This window comes from Dama dama, chromosome 20 (genome assembly GCF_033118175.1).
Source record: "Dama dama isolate Ldn47 chromosome 20, ASM3311817v1, whole genome shotgun sequence".
In the NCBI taxonomy this organism is placed as follows: Eukaryota; Metazoa; Chordata; class Mammalia; order Artiodactyla; family Cervidae; genus Dama; species Dama dama.
In genome coordinates this window covers 66,235,473-66,257,321 of record NC_083700.1, presented here as the reverse complement: position 1 = coordinate 66,257,321, position 21,849 = coordinate 66,235,473, and the positions used below count along the sequence as shown (strand labels likewise).

Genomic DNA, 21,849 nt, shown 5'->3' with positions numbered 1-21,849 from the left:
GCATCTTTTAGGCTCCAGCAGCTTGAAGTAAAGCTCACAATGGCTCAAGAAATTCAGCCCGTTCCAGTAGAGGGTGGCCCAGGTCTTTACAGGTCCTTGAAACAGTCAGTGAGGTACTTTTACACCTCTAGGGTAGGTCAGGGTCTGTGGCCCCTGTTCAGCGGGAAGAAGTTTCAAAAAGAAGAGACCTTCGCCCCCTTACCCTTTAAGAATAAAGGTGTAGTGTCTCTTGGGTGAAAATGAGACAGGCTGGGATCTGGGACTCTGCTGCAATGCTTGCATCTGGACACACCTCTCCTAGAGCAACAAAATACAAAAAGACAGTATGGGATTAAAAACAACTGGCTGAATGCACAGTAGAGGCAAATTCTGGATTCAAAAGCTACAAAGAGATCAAAAAAACCCAGCTACCATTTTTTAGGAGCCTAGAGCAAAAACAGGATGCCAGGAGCAAAAGCAGGGTACTGTACATGCCACCTGCACACACTGCCACCTAAGGGGTGGGCAAAACCCCCAAGCCACACCTTCAGCCTGACCCCTGAACATACCCCTACCCTCAACCCATAAGGTACAAGCTCACCCCTCCTTGCAGAGCAGGCAAGCAAGGGAACCTGCGGTTTGTTCTCTTTCTCCCTGCTACAGCAGGGGACCCGATCAAGCCTTGCTGGGGAAAAAAAAGGACAACCCTCATAAACCTATTTCAGCCATAAAGTTATATACTTGGCACTGAAAACAGTTTGTTCTGTAGCCATAGAGAGAAACATGGACCAATGTTGTTGACGAAAGTATTTAAAAGAGTACTTCATTATACACAATGTTAAAAGCCCAGGAGAAAGTAACTTACCTCTTCTAGCCTTCCAAGTGCCTATCAAACCTCTGTCAGAATATGCTATAGTACAATGATATTGAAACTTGCATCAGAAACCATATCCTTACAAAAGCATCTATCCCAGATTACATCCTATTTCTTTTTCCCCTTCTCTGCTGAATGTCTAGGAAAGGAATAGCCTTTTTTTTTTTTTTTTCAATCCTGTGAAACAGATGCATTAGGTTAAAAACACACACACAAAAGCAAAACTGTTCCTCCTGCTTTTAATCAGCAGGCATAGTCTTCTATAGGCTGGCTTCAATTCAATGACATTACATAATTTAATAACAATTCATGAAATGAAAATGAGCATTGCAATGCTCCCTTTAACACATTATCACCTCTAATATCTTTCTTTTGTGTACATATAAACCTGAAACTAATTTTCACAGGCTATAACATTTACCAGCAAGTATGTGTCACTCTGATATTGGAACTTGAGTTTTTACCTGAAACATTTTTCTTTTGGACCTAGCCGCAAAGTTGATATATATAATTTCGGAACATTTGTATACTGAACTATAAAAAGCTCTAAGTTTTAGCAGATAATTCTCTGAGCTTTTATTCTTTATATGGAGAATAAAACTTTTAGACTATGTTCCTCGATAAAGCAGATGACTGGTAACTAAACAAGCACATGCTTGTTTATAGGACCCAGAATATCCTACAAAAGCAGGCAAGAGTCACTGGCAGGCTGGATGAGGAAGTTCAAAGAAATAAGGAAGACAAAAATAAAAGACAGGCCTGAAGCATCAGAGAGAGTGCATAGGTGACTAGGAGCTCATAAAAACTAGTAGGGGAAAGCCTCATTTATTCACAGTTTTTCTCCATTTGCCAGAGTTTTTAAAATATGCTTCTATATCCCCCTACTATCAAAGCAATTGACCTTTTGGTTCATAGTGTTAAGTCAATTTAGTTGTGTCTGACTCTTTGCAACCCTGTGGACTGTAGCCCACCAGATCCCTCTGTCCATGGGATTCTCCAGGCAAGAATACTGGAGTGAGCTGCCATGCCCTCCTCCAGGGGATCTTCCCCACTCAGGGATCATGGAACACAGGCAATTCTGAATTCTAAGAAAAAAAAAAAAACAAATTTGAAATGCTTCTAAAGAGAAAAAAGAACAATCAACAAATTAGTATTCGAAACCTCATGTAAAACACTAGATTGTGGAAAATAATAGAGAAATGTCTTTAAGCTATATCAATTTTGAACATAGATTTATTTGCCAAGCCAACAAATGAAAGAATATAGCTTTAGACACACAAAGGTTCAGAATGCACACCACCCAATAATTCCTTCTGCCAGAATATACTACTGCAGCACAAAACAAAATCTAAGCAGGAGGAAGGCTTGGGATGTAAGGGGGAAATGGTGATAAAAGGACCAATAAGACAAAGAACTATTTACACCTGTGTTAATTAGGTGTTAAGGACTGCTTCTTTTTCTGGTCATGAAAGAGTATCAGGGACTGGATGAGAAGTCCTATTTTAAAATACTGGAAAACCAGTTAAAAGAGATGATGACAGCTTGGTTTTCATTCATTGAATAATAGGCAACAAGTTGAGTCCTGCCACTTTCTTAATTTACTGCTTGGGATAAGTTTCCAAGCCTCTGTGCAGAGAGGGAGAAGCCAGATATCTCAGCAGTTGCAGAGCTGAGCTATGTCATATTACCAAGATGTCAAATGACAAGTGATGTCAAAGGGCAGAACACCTGGGATGAAGAAGCAGCACAAAAGACACAACTCTGGAGATCTGCAGAGAGGTCCCCTTACATCTGAGTTTAATCGGCACATGCATGAGAAAAAATTCTCCACATCTAGAGAAGCCCTGGAAGGGAATACATAAGTTACCTGCATATGAATGAGTCCCATTCCCAGAGTATATTCATGAGTCCAATTTGTTCATAAGTACAGCAAAGTTAGCCTAGATACCCAACTAACACAATCAGCTATGTAGTACTGTACTGTAATAGGTTTATAATACTATTCACACAAATAATACATAAAGCAAACCCAAATAATAAAGAAAATGGTTTAATTTTACAGTACCTTGGGAAAGTACAGTAGTACAGTAAAACAGCTGACATAACCTGGCATCAAGTGAACAGGCAAGAAAGATTATTGACTGGAGGGGGGAGAAGGGGTGGGAGATGGTGGCGCTGATGGAGGGCAAGCTGCAATTCACTCATGCCTCACACTGATGGCATAGCTTCTGGTTCCTTGCTGGAATCAGATGTACATTCACATCTTTGAAAGTTGAGAACTTAAAGTTTTGTATGTAGGGGACTTACTGTAGATGGAACAATCTCTGGAGCTCCCACAGGGATGGGAAGGGTCTGGGTTCAAACCAGGAAGGGTAGAAGACCAACCAAATATGTAAAGCATTGAGTAGAGGAAAGTGTTAATTAGTAACTAATTAATTAGCCCTTAATTAAAGACTGCTCTGGACCCACCTTCACAGAACTTAAAAATGAATCTTGAAAGAGTGAAACTCATTTCAAGTAATTTAACGACATCCCAGAACAAAACCCAACATTATTTAAAGAAATCCAGCATCCAATATTCTAAAACTCACAGTGCCTAAACTCTACTTAAAAATTATGAGGCATATAAAGAATAAAGAAAATACAACCCTTCAGCAAGAAAAAAGTCCACTAAAGGAAAGACATCAGCAAACATGGTGGAATCAGGAAATCTAAATTCCATTTTTCCATAAAGATAATGAAAAAACTGTTAAAAACTTTCAGAATCAACTTTTTCAAAACTCTGAAAATTAGCAAAAGCCTTGCAACAGTCTGGATATCACTTACTCAACAAAAGCAACTGAGTCTCAGTAAGAACAGAGAACTCTGTGGCATTTTAGTTTACCCTAGTCCCATCCCCTGCTTCTCAGCTTAGCCTGTAACCATGAAGATAATAGCCCTTATTCCCCATACCAGAGGGAACAAAGGGCCGTCATTTGAGAGATTTGCAATTATTTACTCTGATTTTGGTGGCTCCCTGGAAGACAAGCTCAAAGGCTTTGTCCTTATCACCTGGTCCAACGCTAAAGCCGCTTCCCATGAGGCATTTATTGAAAATCTTTTCAGGCTAATGTTTTAGTTGCTGCTGCCTAAGGTACAGTTGGAGCAAACAATAAACTAACCAAAAAACTTGGAAGGAAAACCTAGAAAATGAGATGTCTATCTGGGCTTTGAAAAACTCTGACATATTCCTGGGAATCTCAAAGGCCATGGTGCATGCTCTAGGCTGTGTGTCAGGAGAGCAGAGGACCTCAGGGTCTCATCTCCTTCTGACCTTAAGGCTCTGTGAGAGTAGAAATAAAGCCTGAATTAGATTTGTAATCTACTGGCTGAGTACTGAAGGAGGGTCCAGACAGGCACACAACCTCAGCACAGTTTGCAGTCTTCACTGGTTCCAAGAGTTCAAGGAAATCTCTATCCAATCACCAGTTGACTATTAAACTAAAGAAATAGAGACTTCTGGAGACATATTCAAAGTTAGAGGATCTATATGATCTGATTGCAAGACTTACTATAAAGCTACAGTAGTCAACGTAGTGTATTGGAACAGAATAGAATGTCCTGAATTAGACCCATGCATATGTGGTTTTCTTTGCGTGTGTCTCTGTGTGGGTTTTTTGTTTGTTTGTTTGTTTTGAATGGGAAGGAGGTTGGTTGTGCTGCCCAGCTTGCAGGATCTTAGTTCCCCAACTGGGGAATGAACCTGGGCCCCCTGTAGTGGAAGAACGGAGTCCTAACCACTGGACTGCCAGGGAATTCCCAATCACTTCATTTCTGATAAAGCTATCATAGAGAGATAATGGATGAATGGAGAGAATTGACTGCAAAGCATTCCATAGGAAACTTTTAGGGTGATGGAAATATTCTATACAGGCTTACTGTATTTATTGCACTTCACATTATGGCACTTGGCAGATATTATGTTTTTGACTCAAAACTAACACAACATTGTAAATCAACTATATTTCAACAAAATTTTTAAAAATTTAAAAAAATTTTCATTTTAAAAATTCAAAAATTTAAATTAAATTAAATGTATTAGAAAAAAAAAATTGAAGGTTTGTGGCAATCCTGTTTGTACCAAGCAAATCTATTGGTACCTTTTTCCTAATAGCATTTGCTCACTTTGTGTCTCTGCAGCACATTTTGGTAATTCTCACAATATTTCATACTTTTTCGTTATTACTATGTTTGTTATGGTGATCTGTGATCAGTGATCATTGATGTTACTATTTTAATTGTTTTGGGGTTCCATGGACCGTGCCTGTATAAGACAGTGAACTTTATCAATACATGTGTGTGTTCTGATGGCTCCACCGACAGACCCTTTCCTTATCTGTCTCCCTCTCTTTGGGCCTCCCTATTCCCTGAGACACAACAATATGGAAATTAGATCAATTAATAATCTTACAACAGCCTCAATGTGTTGCAGTAAAAAGAATAATCACATGTCCCTTATTTTAAATCAAAAACTGTAAATGATTAAGGTTAGTGAGGAAGATATATTGAAAGCTGAGATAGGCTGAAAGCTAGGCCTCTTGCACCAAACAGCTAGTTAAGATGTGAATGTAAATAAAAAGCTCTTGAAGGAAATTAAAAGTGTTTCTCCAATGAACAAACAAATGATAAGCAAGTGAAACAGCATTATTGCTGATATGGAGAAAGTTTTATTGGTCTGGATGAAGAACAAACCAGACATAACATTTCCTTAAGTCAAAGCCTAGTACAGCACATAGCCCCAACCCTCTTCAATTCGATTAAGAGTGAGAGGGGTGATGAAGCCAAAGAAGAAAGGTTTGAAGCTAGCAGAGCTTGGTTCATGAGGTTTAAGAAGCCATCTTCATCATATAGACGTGCAAGTTGAAGCAGCAAGTGCTAATATAGAAGCTAAAGTAAGTTATCCAGATCTAGATAAAATAATTAATAAAGCAGACTGCATTAAACAACAGTTTTTTAAACTGTTTTTTAACAAAACAGTCTTATTTTGAAAGCAGATGCCTTTGACAAATGCCTTTGATAAAATGACTCTCTTGTTAGGAGCTAACACAGCTAGTGACTTTAAGTTAAATCCAAAGCTCATTTACCATTTCCCCAAATTTTAGGTCTCTGAAGAATCATGCTAACTCTACTCGGCCTGTGCTCTATAAATAGAAAAACAATGCCTGGATAATAGCACATTAGTTTACAACATGGTTCACTGAATATTTTAAGTCCATTGCTGAAAATTACTGCTCAGAAAAAAAGAATTCTTTCAAAATACTGCTCACTGACAAAGTACCTGGGCATCCAAGAGCTTCAGTAGAGATGTACAACCATATTAATGTTGTTTGAGTGTGTGTATTAGTCACCCAATTGTGCCTGACTCTTTGTGACCCCATGGACTCTAGCCTGCCAGGCTCCTCTATCTACAGAATTATTGTCCAGGTGAAAATACTGGAGTGGCTAGCCATTCTTTTCTCCAAGGGATCTTCCTGACCTGGAACCTGCGTCTCCTGCATTGCAAGCAGATTCTTTACCATCTGAGCCACTTACATGTCTGCTAACACATCCATTCTACAGCCCGTGGATCAAGGAGTAATTTCTACTTTCAAGTCTTGCTATTTGAGAAACACATTTGGTAAGGCTATAGCTGCCATGGACAGGGAGTCCTCTGATGGATCCAGGCAAAGTAAATTGAAAACCTTCTGGAAAGAATTCATCATTACACTGGGATTCATGGGAAGAAATCACAATACCAACATTCACAGGGATTTGGAAGAAGTTGATTCCAACCCTCATGATGACGTTGAAGGGTTCAAGACTTCAAGTGGAGGAGTTAATTGAACATAAGGTAGAAATAGCAAGAGAACTGGAATTAGAAGTGGAGCCTGAAGACATTACTGGATCTCTGCAATGTCATGATAAAGTCTTAACAGATGAGGGTATGTTTCTTCAGTTCAGTTCAGTTCAGTCACTCAGTTGTGTCCAACTCTTTGCGACCCCATGGACTGCAGCACGCCAGGCCTCACTGTCCATCACCAACTCCCGGAGTTGACTCAAACTCATGTCCACTGAGTTGGTGATGCCATCCAACCATCTTATCCTCTGCCGTCCCCTTCTCCTCCTGCCTTCAATCTTTCCCAGCATCAAGCATCATTGGACTTTTCCAATGAGTCAATTCTTCACATCAGGTGGCCAAAGTATTGGAGTTTCTGGATGAAGAAAAAGGCAGTTTCTTGAGATGAAATCTGCTCCCAGTTAAGATACATTGAAGATTGCTGAAATGGTAACAAAGGATTTAGAATAATACAAAATTAGTTGATAAAGCAGCAGCAGGATTTGAGAGACTAGACTCCAATTTTGAGAGGTTATACCATGGGCAAAATACTACCAAACAGTATCTCATACTCAGGAAATCATTCATGAGAGGGACTGTCAATCAATGCAGCAAACTTCACTGTTGTCTTATTTTAAGAGATTGCCACCACCACCTAGCCTTCAGCAATCACCATCCTGTTCAGTCAACAAACATCAGCATGGAAGGAAGACCCTCCACCCTCAAAAAGATTACATTTCACTGAAGTCTCTGATAACGGTTAGCATTTTTTAGCAAAAAAAGGATCTTTAAATTAAGATATACTCATTGTTTTGGGTTTTGTTGCCTTTTGTTTTTCTGTTCATTGTATTTTTAGACATAAAGCTATCATGTACTTAATAGACTATAGTATAAGTGTTTTCAAATTGTAGTGCTGAAGAAGACTCTTGAGAGTCCCTTGGACTGCAAGGAGATCAAACCAGTCAATCCTAAAGAAAATTAACCCTGAATATTTATTGTAAGGTCTGATGCTGAAGCTAAAGCCCCAATACTTTAGCCACCTGATACGGAGAGTCAACTCATTGGAAAAGACCTGATGCTGGGAAAGATTGAAGCCAAGGGGAGAAGAGGGTGGTAGAGGATGAGATGATTAAATGGCATCACTGACTCAATGGACATGAATTTGAGCAAATTTTGGGAGATTGCGGAGGACAGGGGAGTCTGGCATACTGAAGTCCATGGGGTCACAAAGAGTCGGACAGAAACAGAAACAACAATAGTGTAAACATAACTTTTAATTTTAGTGGGGAAACCGAAAAATTGTGTGATTTCCTTTATTGTAACATTCACTTTATTGTGGTGGTCTGGAACCAACCCATAATATCTCTGAGGTAGATATGCCCATATCTTGATTTTGGTTGTGGTTATACAACTATTTATACTTGTCAAAACTTATTGCATTGCAAATTAGGGGTATGGAATTAACAGATACAGAATAATAAGCAACAAGGATGTATTGGATAGCACAGGAAATTATAGCCATTATCTTGTAATAATTTATAAAGGAATATAACCTGAAAAAATACTAAATCCCTATGCTGTACACCTGAAAATAATATAATGTTGTAAATCAACTATACTTCAATATTCTAAAGAATGTATTGTATTGTACTTAAAATTGGTGATTTTTATTGTGAACCATACCTTGATAAAATTAATTATAAATATGAAAGAAAAAATATATTAAAACAGCTAATTTCCCTAACATAGGAATTTGAAATTTGAGTAGTATAACTATGTATACAATTTTTTCTCTTCATTTGTCAGTTTTCCTTAATGTTGCATATAAGTGTATCGTGAAACTTAAGATAAATTTAAAGTATTGGTTTCCAAAGATAATACAAGATTAATGGGGACAAATAGCTCTCTAGAACTAAATCCCAAGTTTTTTCCATAAGGCATGGGAGAAGCTAGGGGAGTTGTAAAGCATGCTAAATATCTTGGATAGACTTAGGAGGTATAGAGATTAAATGCATGTAAGAAAATATAAAGTTAACCCCTATAAGGAAAGAGATAAGATGCATGACTTCAAAACTCCTGAGGAAAAAAGCAAAGAGAACAAAGAAAAGCAATCCAGATAAACATAAAAAAGAATTATAATGAATTCAAATGCATCAAATATCCCCATTAAAAGATCCTGAGATTAGGTGGGATAACAAAACTCTGGTAGGTGCTATTTACAAGAGACATACCTCAAATAAAATTACATAGAAACATTGAAAATAAAGAGAAGAACAAAGTTCTATCAGGCACACACCAGCGAGAACAAAGCAGAACTAGGAATATTCACTTCGAACAAAATAATTCAACATAAAGAACTATAAAAGATAATATATAATTATGATTTAAATTATTTACCACAGCCAGAAGGGAATAGAAATGGACTATGTAGCTGGAAAGGCTTCAAGTAAGATTGAGTCCCTGAAATGAACCATATTTGTGGTGATTGATGAGTAGAGAAGAATTGGGAAATTTCTATACAGAAGGAACCGAGTAAGGAAAGTGTGATAGATTACGAATACGGCCATACAGCCCTTGAAGCCCCTGTGAAGATGTGGAGTCTACTTCCTCATCCCATGAATATTAGTTGACTTTATAACTTGTTTTCGTGAGCAGAAAATATCAGAAAAGACACTGTGCAAGTGTCCAGCCTTGGCCTTGCAGATTTGCTCTCAGGACAGGGACTTTTCCATCTCCATGCAAACAAGCCCGAGCTAGCCACTTGGAGGATAAGAGACGTTTTGAAGGAGGACTCCGGTGGTTCCAGCTCTCCCAGATGAGGCCCCAGACATTCGAAGGGGCCAACTGAAAATAGACAAGCCCTGCCCAGACCAGAAGACCACAGTCCTGAGTCCTGTCCAAATTACCAACAGAACTGTGAGCTAAATAAACCATTGTTTTACACCACTAGGTTTTGGGGTGGATAACTGATCCAGAAAGGTATTTTGTTGGAGATGTCATTGGATGACCACTCTCCCTAAGCAGCAGGAAAAACTCTTCTGTGAAAGTATGTCTCAAACACCTACTGGTGATGATGCCTCATTTAAGGCATAACCACAGGTCTGGAGGGACTATTTGTACTGAAGGTATAGGGGTCCCACATCATACTGTTCAGCTTCAGTCTCTTACCCACTGGGTCGCTTCTTTGCCTCCAGCTGACAGTAGTGCCAAAGACAAAGAAACACCATTTAAGTCTTACGGTCGCATTCAGAGGATATATTTAAATGCGGCTTTAAGTGTCACAGAACACCTTTTGAACTGAAGTTCTAGAAATAGTGCAGCCTCAGTGATGGAAAGACGGGTTAGGGAAGCAGCATGGTGAGATACAAAAACGATGGTCTTTCAAAGTCAGGGAAGCTTGGTCTGAATCGCAGTTCTGACTCATCATAGATGTGTGACACACATCAATGTCTCTAAGCTTCAGTCTCCTTATCAGCAAATGAGAATTAAATTATGCACCCTGAGGGGGCACCTTGAGAACAAAACATGGCTGAGACTATAGGATCTGGAGCCAGAATGCCTGACGTGGGCTTGGTATCAATCTCCCAAACCTCAGTTATCTCACCCATAAAAAGGGAAGGATGGTAGTACCTACATAAAATTCTCAGGACACTGCCTGGCATGTAGTAAGTGTTTAATCAAATGTTACTTCTTGCTCTTGTTTTCCCTTCCCTTCTTCTTGTGTGTGTTTGCAAGTGAACAACCTAACAAAGAGCCCTGAAATCCTACTTTATAGAGTTTTTTTCAATATTTATTAAAAGACAGAAAGCACGTTGTACAGTTCTTGGCATATAGTGAGCAATCACCAAATGATACAGAAGAAGAGGCAAGGGGAAGGAGCCGCAGCCGTGAGACGGGGGACAGAGAACAAGCAGGTGGGCTGGTCAAGAGGGACGTTTTGAGTGGGTACAAACTAGTGCGTCCCTCTCGGTTTCAGAGTCTTGTGAATCAAGACAAATCCTAGGGGCTTCCCTGGTGACTCAGTGGTAAAGAATCTGCCTGCTAGTGCAGGAGACACAGGTTCGATCCCTGGTCCAGGAGTATCCCACATGCTGGAGCAACTAAGCCCATGCCCCACAACTCCTGAGGCTGAGCTCTAGGGCCCAGGAACCACAACTGAGCCCGTGTGCCACAAGTACTGAAGCCTGTGTGCCCTAGAGCCTGTGCTCCGCGACAAGAGAAACCACTGCAGTAAGACTGCACACCACAGCTAGAGAGCAGCCCTCGCTCTCCACAACTACAGAAAAGCCCTCCCTGCAACGAAGACCCAGCACGGCCAAAAATAAATAAATTAAATTATAAAAGGTTACACATCTTAGAAAGAGGGTAGGCTTTGCATCCAGATAGCTTTTCATCCAGCAGATCTCGGGCATGTTATTGAAAAATTTAATCCACAAATGGGAGATCATTGTTCTTCTCTTTTATGTGCTTGAAAGGAATATTTAAACTGTATATAAAATACTGAGAACATAGTATATTCTTAATAAATCATAGAGTTATTTGTCCTCTGAGATTGGGAAAGCAGTGTTACTATTCCTATAACAAAACATCAGAGAGTGCATGGGATTTGCCTGTGAGCACACAGCAAGCGCGTGGCAGCACTTAAGCCCGGATCTCCTGAGTATATCGGGCTTCTATTATGTACATGGGTTTATACAAGACAATCCAACACTGTGGCTACTGGCACAGATTTAGAGTTAGGCTGCTTAGGGTCGATTTCAAGTCATCCCCTATATAACTTTGAAGAAGTCATTTAATTATTTGGTGCATCAGTTTATTCATCTGTAAAACGGGGAAACAGAGGTTGTTGAGAGGATTCATGCATGTAAAGTGCTTGGCATGTAGTAAGTACTCAAGAAATGTTATCTTTTATTATTGCACATTATAACACTACATGGCTTCATTAGATTTACCTGGATGGGTCCTTTCTGTGGGGCGTTTTACAGCCACCCTACTTCCCAGTAAGTATGTGGGAGGCTCAGGACCATTTCACTATGATCAGATAATGCTGATTTAAGAACAAGGAAATGGAACCAAGATTATAAACCGGCTCTCTTCCTCTAGTGGTGAGACTTTCTGGACATGTGAGGCATGTGTTCATCTCTAGACACCATCAAACCAGCCTTATATAGCCTTGTGCTGAGGCCAAAGCATTTTCTTAGGCCTCCACTTCTGAGCAATTTTGAAACAGGCTCAGTCATCAACAGCTTTTCACCTCCCTGATGATTCAGTGTTTAAGTGTAATTAAAAGTGCAACTACAGGAACTTCCCTGGTAGTTCAGTGGTTAAGACTGTTTGCTTCCAATGTGCGTGGCAGGGAGTGGGGGGGTGGGGAAGGGCGTGGGTTCAATCCTTGTTCAGGGAACTAAGATCCCACATGCCCCGAGGTGTCACCAAAACATAAAATAAATCAAATTTTTAAAAAATGTACCTATCTTCTCTTAACATCATTGGGAAAAGGGGTGGGATTTTGAAAAATTCTGTCCTTTAGCAGTACAGCTCAGCACAGTCTTGGGGCTAACATAGCTCTTGATGTGTAATTATCCTGTCACCTAGAGGAACTATTAGTTTCCTTCTTACTCAAAGGACAAATGTGAAACACCAAAGCATCCATCAAGATGAAGGATTAAAAATATTTTAAGAGGTGTCATTATTTACATACTACGTGGCCCATAATCAAACTGACAGGTCCATACTGTGGTCCAATGAGCAGACAACTTGAAATCCCACAGCTTCATCTGCCAAAGAATGGCAGTAGGATTTCGTGGACAAGAGGGCAGGTGGCAACAGAGAGAGAGGCAAAGAAGGGTTTTGTCCTCATATGTGTAGATGTGTCCACATAGAAAGAGACTAAGAGGAAGGAGTTTTGGACTGGGTGTGTCCCAAGCAGTGGAAAGCAATGAAGAGGAGATAAGGACTGTTTGATGGGTGGGTGACACTTTTCACCCACCCAATAGATATGAATAATCATATCTATTCTTTGCAACAGCTCTACAAGACAGGTAATCCCATCTCCATTTTCCAGATGACAAAACCAAGAGCTCAAGAGAGGTTTCATAAACTGGCAAGGTCGCAGAAGAGATAGCAGGCCCAGGATTTCAAGCATGATCACCAGGCACCCAAGTGCTTGCTCTTTCTATAACTCCTGTCATTTTTTTTTTTTTCACATTAAGCAGTTATTCTGTGAATATGTTCTCAATTGCAGCTCAGATAGTTCAGACAAAACAAGACTTCCGCACACACTGCCCATCTAGAAGACCTTCATTTAAGTAAAGATGAAGTCATTTAGATCTTAAATCTCTCTCTCTCCCCACCCCTCTCCTGCCTCCACCCTACTAACCAGCCACACATGAGAAGAGATAAAGGCACTGATGAGAAGAAAGGATGTGTGAACAAAGTAGGACAAAGTGTGAAAGTCAGGTTCTCTACTTATAATTGGCTTCAATTATAAGTGCATGAGTGCATGCATGTATGCTCAATTACTCGGTCGTGTCTGATTCTTTGGAATCCCGTGGGCTGTAGCCCATCAGGTTCCTCTGTCCATGGTATTTTCCAGGCAAGAATACTCAAGTGGGTAGCATTTCCTACTCCATAAATGCATGAGAGTCTAGATTAAACCATTTATGTATAATTATCAGGAAAATGATTTTGAGATCCTGAGATGACATCTTGTTACTCTGCGTGTCTGCTCCTGCCTGAGACCCTGTGCTGCTTATTTTCATCTTTTAATAAGGTTCCATCACAGTTCAGACAACAGAACCCTTATAGCTGTGAATAATCCCCTGGATTCCATCATTTTTTGCAAATTCCTAACAAATAGCTAATTTTACTAATGACACAATGTTGAAGGAGGTAGATGATTTTTCTCGCAGGTGCCAAGGAGCAGAAATTTCTAATGGCCTCACCACTCACAACTGCTTGATGTCTATTTTTCTAATTTCTCCCCTTGGTGCTTTCCTTTCTTTCTCTCCCTGTTTTTCCTGCTCACGTTTTCTTATTCATCTCTCTCTCTCTCTGATGTCAACCCTGCTGGTGGCACTCAAAAATAAAGAGTTTTCTTGCTCCTGATTAAAATATCCAAAGATTCACATGTGTTTCCCTCTTCCCAAGAGCCTACTGAGGGATTCTGTGCACACATTACCTACCTTTGGAATAACTTAATACCATTAATTGGTATGAACAAGCTTCCTGTAGGATAATGGCTTGAACTCCCTGGTTCAATTCATTATCACCATTCTGCAGAACCACTTTAATGACCTCTTTTACATGATATCCCTAGTTACAGTCTCTCTATCACCCCTCTCTGCAATCCACTCTCACTCTGCTTCTAGGAGAGTTTGGGGTGGGGTGTGTGTGTGTATGAGAGAGTGAGACTTTAATACAAATCCATTCATGTTGCTCTCCTGCTTAAAATCCTCCAATGGCCCTGATCACACAGAGAAATAATTGTATAGAAAGTTGCAAGTCCCTGCCTCCATCTCTACTTCAATCTCTTACTCACCTTTCCCTACCTCACCCACCCCAGCAGCAAGGACCGTCTCTTTGTTCCCACAGCTTGCCAATCTCCATCTCTCTCTCAGCCCTTGCACTAGTTGATCTCTCTATGCCCTTCTTCAGATCTTCTCATACCCGGTTGCTTTTGTCATTTGATTCACTGCTTAATATCCTTTTCTGAAGGCGGGGCCCCTCTGCCTAGCCAAACAAAAACACCCCCCAAGCTCCATCTATCACATCTGCCTGCTGTGTGGTCATTTCATCTTCTTATGTCTTTATTTTCTCTTCTCTTCATGCCTCCACTAGAATAAGTCCTCCATGAAGTCTGGAATTTCCTCTTTTCTTCACAAATCTCCATGCCCAGAAGAGAGCCTGGCACATAACAAATGCTTAATAAATGAATATATATTCACAATATGTTTTCAGTGGGAAAAATAAGCTATAAAATAGGCACACCTGCATTTTTGTAAATATGAGTATGTGTATAAGTGCCTCTGTGGTGTGTGCACAGAAAGTAGCAAAAATAAGGTCTTCCTGGTGGTCCGGTGGTAAAGAATCTACTTTGCAATGCAGGGTTTCCTGGCCAGGGAACCAAGATTTCACATGCCATGGAGCAACTAAGCTCATGCTCCACAACTACCGAGCCTGCCAGCTCTGGAGCTCCAGAGGCATAACTAGAGAGTCCATGTGCCTCAGGGAAAGATCCTGCATGAATCAACAAAGACCCTGCCTGCCGCGTCTAAGGCCCATGCATCTGTGCTCAGTCCGTCAGTCGTGTCCAACTCTGCGAACCCACGGTCTACGTAGCCCACCAGGCTCCTCTGTCCGTGGAATTTCCCAGGCAAGAATACTGGTGTGGGTTGCCATTTCCTTCTCCAGGGGAATCTTCCCAACTCAAGTGTTGAACCCGCATCTTCTGTAGCTCCTGCGTTAGCAGGCAGGTTCTTTACCACTGAGCCACCAGGGAAGCCCCTAACTAAGACACACTGCAGCCAAAAAAAAAAAAAAAGTAGCAAAATTAGAAATAGTGGTGGTTTCTAGGTGACTATGAACAGTTTTCGTGTCTCTTTTTGTAAAATGTCTATAACTTCTGTGTTTGCACTTATCATGCATTTGCACAGGATTGCCAGGTCAGATCTTACTTCTCAACATTTGTACTGACTCTGTCCAGCCCTCTGCTGAGTCTGAGCTAGCCACTCCATGGAGCTTGCAAGTTACTGTACCTGGAATTTCAACTGGTGTGTCGTCCCCCTCAGTGTATGCTTTGGGTGAGCGTGTAGATGACGCAATAGCACACCACGACAGCCAAGGCGTGGAGCAAGAAATCTAGCTGACAGTGAAATGCCTATCCCAGGAAACACCCCCATGGCACTTTCAAGCACAAACAGAAACAAGATGCATACAAATCACATGAACCTGTGCCCCTAGCAGAGAGCTTGAGACATGTGGACGCTCAATAAGCCTCTACTGAATAGAATGGAATATTACAGGGTTTATTGTTCACAATAAAATAAGAGGCAGAACACACGGCTTGATGTTCCCATCTTGGAGCAGCTCTGTGGTTCCTGCCCTTGGCAAAATGACCTCATCAACCTGTATCCTTTGTGATTTGAAGAGGATGGAAATCACAAAATGAAAGTACAGGTAGCCATGGCCTTGGTGGCATTTTGTTGTCACTTCCAAGATATCTACTTCTCACTTCACAAGGAGGAGCTGGCAAAACGGCTCATCTGGAGAGAATTAGATGCTTTTGGGTTTCACCTTCCTGAGCAGTTCTTCGGGCGTCTGTGGCATTCAGCGGCAAACCACTGTCATTTTCCCTTTTGCAGCAATGACAGCCAAATGGGGTCTGGTTATGTAGCTATTGGTTATGCAAAATCAATTTTTTGATGCCATAATTATCAGCTATTCTGAAGAAATTGAGTTTATCGATGATTGTCAGCAAGTCCTATGCATATGATATATCGAGGTGAAAGCATCGCTCCATCTGCTAACTGCTCAGTGAACAAGCTTGGGTATCTGCAATTTTCATTATGAAGAATTGTTGACCCAAGTTAGATTTTCTGACCTGTCCGCTATCATATCTCTCTACTAGGACAGTTCCGCTGCCGCAATGGTGGCTGTTACTGAAACTTGAATGTGGAAATAAAGCTAAACATTACCAGGCTAAGGCATAGCATGTTTTCAGATCAATAATCAGCACTTGGTGAGTGAGGTTGGAGTATATAGAATGAGCCTCTCTGATCCGTTTTTATTAAGGCAAAGTGGGTTTTATTGTAGCTGTTATGATCAATTGAAGGCAAATAAAGAGAGGGAAATCTACACAAAAGAGGGAAGGGGTGTCTCTCAAGGGCAGCTAGAAATCCATCACGTCGACCTAATTATACCTGGCACTCTATGATCCCGGTGATTCACCAAAGAGCTTTCCATCAGGACACCAGCAAAAGAAACAGTGCATGGTTTTGTGAGCTTCACAATGGCTGAAAATGCCTAGTAAATTTCTCTTTCCCATAATCTTACTTAAAACTCTCGTGTGAGGTAGCAAAATGAAAATTCTTATGGCTGAAGCTGGAATCATAATCACATGTTTTCTACTCAGGTTCATTAAAATTAAGCACAACTCTGCCTATGGGAAAAGAGGGGTGGATCTGCAAATAAATGCTCCAGATTCACAGAGTGAAATTGAAAAGCAGATGGGAAATGTATGAATATTTGCACAAACATGTCGATGAGGTACCAATAATCTGCGTGACTCCAATTCTCTCTCCTTCAACATTTGTGCCACCTCAGCTCTAATGTGTTTGCAGAGGAAGTAAGTGATCGTGACAGCAGCAGCTTAGTGCAGTAAAGCCTCATTAAGTCCATCGTCACTTATTTGAAGTTTTCTGAGCTCCAAGGCACTTGGTTTTGACAGTCTCTTCCCATCCTGGAATGCCTTGCTTTCTGGCATGGCCACATGACTGTTTGTGCTGCCTGCCCCTCCACTGAGAATGTGTCCCCAACCCATGGCCACCTACCACTGTCCTGCCTCACCTGTGGGTTCCACGCCTTCATTCACCTCCACGCGGCTCTCTGGGCTCTCTGTCAGAGCTGCCCCTCCCTGACACACACCACACACATCCACATTGCCCTTTGTCCTTGCTCCTCACTCCAGGTTCCGCCCCACCCCTCGCAAGCCATAGACTATAGACTGACTTCGCCTCTCAGCTCTTCAGTAACATGGGGAAGATAACAGTACTGTTCTCAACAGACTGTGTGAAAATCAAATAAAGCGATGCCCTCTCAGCGTCATATCTTACAAAGAGTAAACACTCACTAAACATGGTTACTATCTGTCTTATATGAACATACCTTTTTGTTAATTTCAGTATAGTCTCTTTACAATATTGTGTTCATATCGGGTATACAGCCGAGTGATTCAGTTACACACATACATATATACACCTATATGCTTTTTTAAATTATTTTCCATTATTGTTTATTATAAGATATTGAATACAGTTCCCTGTGCTATACAGTAAATGCTTGCTGTTTATCTATTTACATATGGTAGTGTATTTCCTTACATATCCTAATTTCTTTTAAGCAATCAATTTCTTCCCTTTCAATGCATGTGGCTAAGGTGGAGGTGACAGAGAGCCCCCATTCACCCCCTCCTTTTCCAGCCATGAGCACATGACATAAGGTCAGATCAGAGCATCTGTCTCACTGGCCACAGTGATCAGTACAGGGATTGATAGGTCACTTTGCTTTACAAGGGACTATTAGGAAAGAGAAGGTTTCTTTCTGCTGGGTTTTCTCTCTCTCTCTCTCTTTTTTTGACTGTGCCACATGGCATGTGGGATCTTGCTTCCCCAACCAGGGATCAAACTCACGCTCCCTGCATAGAAAGTGTGGAATCTTAACCCCTGGGCTTTCAGAGAAATCCCTATTATCACCATTTTAAAAATTATATCTCTACTGGACAGCACTGCTGTAGAATCTAGATTTGAAGATATGGTTTTATTTACTTGGTTGCATTGGGTCTTACTTTCCTCATGCAGATCTTTCCTTATGGTACAAGGAGTGCCTCTTGTTGAGGCATCCAGACTCAGTAGTATAATAGTTGTGGAGCACAGGCCCAGTTACTCCAGGGCATGTGGGATCCTAGTTCCCCAACCAGGGACTGAACCCACGTGACCTGCATTGCAAGGCAGTTTCTTAACCGCTTGACCACCAGGGACGTCCCCACTGCGTTTTCTGGGTGAGAAGGTGTAAATTTGGGCTGCTGATGGCCACCAGAAAGAGATCGCTATTCTGCAAATGAAGTCAATATGGGTGAAATATTTAAGAGAGAGAGAGAGGTTGATTCCGAGATGACAGGGCTTGAGCATCTGGGTCCAGCTGTGCCTAGAAAGAGTCACACCCAGGGACTGGCAAGAGACAGAGCCCTAGATAAGTTTCTCTCCTTTCTCCAGGGTTTTGAAATCCTAATGGGCAAGTCTTGCCCTTCCACAACAGTGCCCACCACTGTTCACTGTGCAAAACAGGTGCTCAATGTCTTTTAAGCTAATTTGTCTTTAAGTCACTGCTAGCTCCAACTGACCCAGTACCTGGTGCTGGGTGACCTCAGCCACCTGGGGCTCTTCCACCAGCCTTGCCCTCCTGCTGAGTCAACCCCCTCTCTGCAGGGGAGAGAGCAGTGGTCTGGAGACCACATTTTCTCCCATTCCTAGTATGATGCCCCTTCACCACCTCCCCACTCATGGAGCTACCATGGATGTTGAGCTGCTTCTGAGGAGGCCCCCGGCCATCCTCCAGGTCCACACACCATTCTAAATAATAGAAGTCACCTGGACCATAAAGCCTTCCCTGACTATCTTCCTTCCATAGACAACGAGAGCTGACCCCAGGAGAGCTCACATCTCTGATTTCCTCAGGCACAGCAAATAGCCAAGTTGATGGTTTTCATTTATTATCACACCCTGTCTGTTCTTACAAAACTTCCAGGTTACCCTCTGATGTTCAGTCTGTCACCAACAATCTCCCCAGTCTCTTCTCCGAAACTGGACCTAACCTTCTGGCTCTAAGTCAGTGGGTTCTCAGGGTGTAGTCTGTGAACCAGCAGCATTGTCTGCAAACTTAATATAAATGCAAACCCTCAGGCCCTACACTAGACTTATAGAATCTGAGGCTCTGGAGATGGGACCCAGAACCCTCTGTTTTAACAAGTTTCCAAGAGGATTCTGATGTTCTACCTGGAACTAGGATTTCCCTCAAAGATGCTGCTTTCCTAGCAACTTTCCCAAAGATGATTTCCCACCCCCATTTCTCCTAGGCCTGTATCTTAGGCATAGGAGTAGGGTATGTCCTGCCTGCTCCAATTTGCTGTTCCCAAAGCTATTAGTCTCCTTCCTCCAAGAGCCCTTAAAGTGCAAGTCATCCAAATGAGATTCTTGCCCTCTTTCCTGGTTGTTTCCATCCACAAACACCACAGTCCCTTCTCCTCAATTATGGCAGCTATAGCATCTGAGCCTCTGTCTTCATCTCCACCTCTGTTCTAAGTGACTTCCCATCCAGAGTGAGGACCAGCCATTATTCCTTGACATATTATCCTTTACCCTCTACTTCCATACCTCCTTCCTGAGATCCTAATTTAGGCATCAATCCCACAGACCGCCAGACTCCTCTATCCATGGGATTTTTCAAGCAAGACTGCTAGAGTGGGTAGCCATTCCCTTCTCCAGGGAATCTTCCTGACCCAGGGATTGAACCCAGGTATCCTGCATCACAGGCAGATTCTTTACCATTTGAACCACCGGGGAAGCCCCCAATCCCACGAATAACACACACAAACTCTCAGTTCATCCTGCCCTCAGAATACTCCTTCTACAATTCCAGCTTTCTTATTCTGGTCCTCCCAATCCAGCAGTCAGTCTACTGACCCCTCATCACTTCATTATCCTCATGACTTCCAAGTCTACATCTCCAATCTTGACCCTGCCATGAATAATGCACATAGATTTATGACTACCCATGAGATAGATTTATTTGGATGTCTAAAAAAAACTGCTCTAAATTTAATGTCTTAAACTAAGCTCTTGATTTTGTCTCTCAAACTTGCTCTTTTCCCAGTGGTCCACATTTCAGTGAATGGCAACACCATCCAGGAAACTGTTCAAACTAAAACCCTAAAATTGCCATCTATGTTTTTACTCTTTTCATTATAACCTTCATTCAGTCCTTCAGCAAATATTGTAGGCCTGTCTGTCAACATTTGCATGCTAAATCATCTCAGTCATGTCCAACTCTTTGAGATCCTATGAACTGTAGCCCACCAGGCTCCTCTGTCCATGGAATTCTCCAGGCAAGAATATTGGAATGGGCTGCCATGCCTTCCTCCAGGGAATCTTTCTGACCCAGGGATCAAACCCTTGTCTCTCATATCTTCTGCATTGGCAAGCGGATTCTTTACCACTAGCTCCACCTGGGAAGATCTGTCTGTCAACATTTATCCCAACCTAATCACTTCTCTCCAGCTCATACTTCTAAGGCTTCACTTAGCTCTTGCTTAGACTAATGCATTAGCTCTTGATTTCCTGTTTCATTTTTTTTCTCCCAAATCCAATGCTCTGAACTGCAGCCAGAGTGATCTCACGCTTACATTAAACCACAACACCCATGGCACCCAACACCCACTGTCTTTCCATGGCAAATGTATCAGGGAAGGCTTACTCTCCTGCTGACCTCATCTCCTCACCCTTCTCCCCTATATTCTAGCTACACAAGTCTTCTTTCTATTCCTTGAACACATCATTTTCCATCATGTCTCAAGGTCTTTGCACAAGTTCTCTCCTCTGTGTTGTCCTCTTCCTCCCACAAATTAGTTTGACTGTCTTTCTGTCATCATGGAGATTTTAAACCAAGTAACATAAACTTCAAGAGCTCCCCTAATACTCTAAAGTAGCCCCCATCTCCCCAGGAATATTTTATTCTAACTCCCTATTTAGTGTGTTTATTGCACTTTGTGATGGGCTTTCCAGATGGCGCTAGTGATAAAGAACCTGCCTGCCAATGCAGGAGACATAAGAGACAAGGATTCAATCCCTGGGTCAGGGAGATCCCCTGGAGGAGAGCGTGGCAACCCACTCCAGTATTCTTGCCTGGAGAATCTCAGACAGAGGAGCCTGATGGGCTATAGTCCATAGGGTCACAAAGAGTTGGACATGACTGAAGTGATTTAGCATGCAGGCAGAGCACTTTGTGATATAAACATGTGTTGTTAGAATAAATCTATCTCACCATCCCATTTACCAAAATAACTGAAAGTTGTATGAGGTCAGGAACTTGGGACATATAGTTTAGGTTATGTCTCTCAAGACCTAGATTAGACCTAAATTAAATTGAGAGATGGCCTACAACTTAATTTTGTACTAAGAGAGATGAAAGGAGTGTGCTTCAGAACAATGAAATGTATGAAGGGAGTTTTCAAAGAGGATGTTTGGCTACATCATAGAACAAAATCTTTAACCACTTTGTGTTGCTTAGTGGCTCAGTCATATCCGACTCTTGCGCAACCCAATGGACTGTGGCCCTCCAGGCTCCTCTATCCATGGGATTTTCCTTGAGT

The 21,849-nt window shown here is 41.6% G+C and overlaps 1 pseudogene; it reads left to right on the top strand.

The window, feature by feature from the left end:
• The first annotated feature begins 5,274 nt into the window (after positions 1 to 5,274).
• On the top strand, positions 5,275 to 7,471 carry LOC133074545 (tigger transposable element-derived protein 1-like; annotated as a pseudogene).
• Positions 7,472 to 21,849: the final 14,378 nt, after the last annotated feature.